The sequence below is a fragment of the Macaca fascicularis genome, chromosome 14 (assembly GCF_037993035.2).
Source record: "Macaca fascicularis isolate 582-1 chromosome 14, T2T-MFA8v1.1".
Lineage (NCBI taxonomy): Eukaryota > Metazoa > Chordata > Mammalia > Primates > Cercopithecidae > Macaca > Macaca fascicularis.
Genome location: NC_088388.1, coordinates 14593421 through 14596051, shown reverse-complemented (window position 1 = coordinate 14596051; position 2631 = coordinate 14593421). Strand labels below are relative to the sequence as shown.

Sequence of the window (2631 nt, the reverse complement as noted above, 5' to 3'; positions counted from 1 at the left end):
TCTCTATTTTTTTCACTGTGCGTTTCTGGTTTTGTGGAATTCTGTAGTGTTGTCATTTGATTCCTTTCACTCCCTCCTTTGTATTATTGCATTACCAATGAGTTTTATGTTTGTGTGTTTTCATGATGGTAAATACCATTCTTTTGCTTTCAAGTTTAGGAATCCTTTCATCATTTCTTCTGTTTCCTATCTAGTTGTGGCAAATTCTACCAGCATTTGCTTGTCTGGGAAAGAGCATTTCTCCTGAAGCTTAATTCTTGCTGTATATAGAATTCTTGGCTACTAGTTTGCTTTTTTTCTTTCAACACTTGGAATATGTCATTTCACTACCTTCTTACTGGCAAAGTTTCTGCTGATAAGTCTGCTGTTAATTCTGAAGTAGTTTCCTTTGTAGATGACTAGATGTTTTTCTCTTGCCAATTTTAGAATTTGTTCATTCATTTGATTTTAGACAGTCTAATAATAATATGCTGTGGCAAACTCATTTAGGTGTTGACTTTTCTGGGGATCACTGAGCCTCTTTTGTTCAGATGTCTAAATTTCTTGATAGACTTGGGAGGTTTTTATACATTGTTTCATTAATAGGTTTCCTGACCTTTTTTCCTCGGGAATACCAATAATTTATTATTTCAGTCATTTTAGATAGTCTCAAAAGTCTTGAAGGCTTTGTTTATTCTTTTTTATTTTTGTCTTACTATATTATATTTTTAAAACCTATCTTTAAGTTCTGATTCTTCCTTCTGTTTAGTCTGTTGTTGAAGCTTTCAAATGTATTCTTGCAATAAAGTTTTCAGTTCCAGGAAGTAAAGTTTGTACTTCTTCTCTCTACTAGCTATTCTTGTGACATATAAAGAGTCACTTACATATTCTTATTTCTATCTTCCTTACAGAAATAGCAATATCTACCCAAATGTTGTTCTTACTAATGTAAATGTGTTGCCTCATTTATCACCCTCTTGAGGGCCTCTTTGATTTCCTTGTTCCTCAAACTATAGATCGGAGGGTTTAACATGGGGATAAGGACAACAGAGAATACTGAGAGCACCTTGTCCTGCTTCATGGGGTGGCTAGAGCTAGGATGCATGTATACAGAAATGGTTGTGCCATAGAAGAGAGCCACAGCAGCCAGGTGGGAGGCACAGGTATTGAAGGCCTTGGCACGACCTTTGGTTGATGGTATTTTCAGCATGGAAGCTACAATGAAACCGTAGGACAAAATGATAACAAACAAAGAGCCCAACCCAACAAAAGTAGCTACCAGAAAAAGAATCATTTGGCTGATAAAGGGGTTGGAGCGAGACAAGGAAATAATCTGAAATATGTTACAGAAGAAATCTGGAATGACATTTGGCCCACAGTAGTAGAGATTAAAGCAAGGGACTGTATGAACTAAGCTACTAAGGAATCCACTCCGATAGATTCCAGCTACCATTTTCCAACAGATACCAGGGACTATGATGGCTGAGTACTGCAGGGGGCTGCCAATGGGCACACGTCTGTCACAGGCCATGAAGACCAAGAGGCAGCACTCAGCCAGACTCATCCAGGCCCCCAAAAAATACTGAGTGGCACAGGCAAGGAAGGAAATTGTCTTCTTGTCTTTTAAGAAGTCTGAAAGCATCCTTGGGCTGATGGTAGAAGAATAGCAGATATCTATAAATGACAGGAAACTGAGAAAAAAGTACATGAGTGTGTGCAGGTGAGAGTCTATTCTGATGAGGATGATAAGACCCATGTTCCAAATCAGGGTCACATGGTAAATCACCAGGAAGACTGGAAAGAGGATGAGCTGCAGCTCTTTTTCATCTGAGAGTCCCAGCAGAACAAACATGGCCACAGAGGTGTGGTTTCCACTCACTTACATGGATCCTCTTGGTGCCATCTGCTGAGAAAGAGGAATGAGAAGGAAATGGGTTTATTCCCAGAAAAGAAAAAGAAACACTATTTTTTTCAGTCATGAAGCTGGCTAAATATAAAACCTTGAATCATCAATGTTGAGTTAATTTTTGTCTTTCATATATACAATCATGAAACTTTACTGAAAAATTTTTAGATAACTATCATGCTGTCTTTGGGGACAAAGACAGTAAATAAGCATAATTAGTATGATACCACCTAAAATGTCTTAATTTCTGTGTTCCTGTTTTACAAATACATGAGACTTTGAAGATATGCTAAATTAAGAAAATTATGTCATTTCTCTATACAGTTGACCCTTGAACAACATGGATTTGAACTATGTAGCTCCACTTATACATGAATTTCTTTTCAATAAGTACAGTGGAAAATATTTTAGAGATCTGCAACAATTTGAAAAAACTTCACAAATAAACTACATAACCTAGAAATATAAAAAATACTAAGACAAAGTTAGGTATGTCACAACCACATAAAATATATACAGATATCAGTCTATTTTATCATTTGTTATCATAAAATATACAAAGATCTATTATAAAAAGTTAATTTTTAAAAATGTATAATGAACAGAAATTTATTGACTCACAGTTCTGGAGGCTAGGAATTCTAAGATCAAGGGGCTAACATCTGTCAAGGGCCTTCTTGCTGTGTCATACCATGACAGAAGAGCAAAGAGAGGGCAAGAAAGAGAGTAAAAGAGGGCCAAGTTCC

General features: G+C 36.5%; 1 pseudogene; it reads right to left on the bottom strand.

Annotated features, from left to right (window-relative positions):
* Positions 1–922: 922 nt before the first annotated feature.
* On the bottom strand, positions 923–1882 carry LOC102137647 (olfactory receptor 5A1-like; annotated as a pseudogene).
* Between the last annotated feature and the right edge of the window lie 749 nt (positions 1883–2631).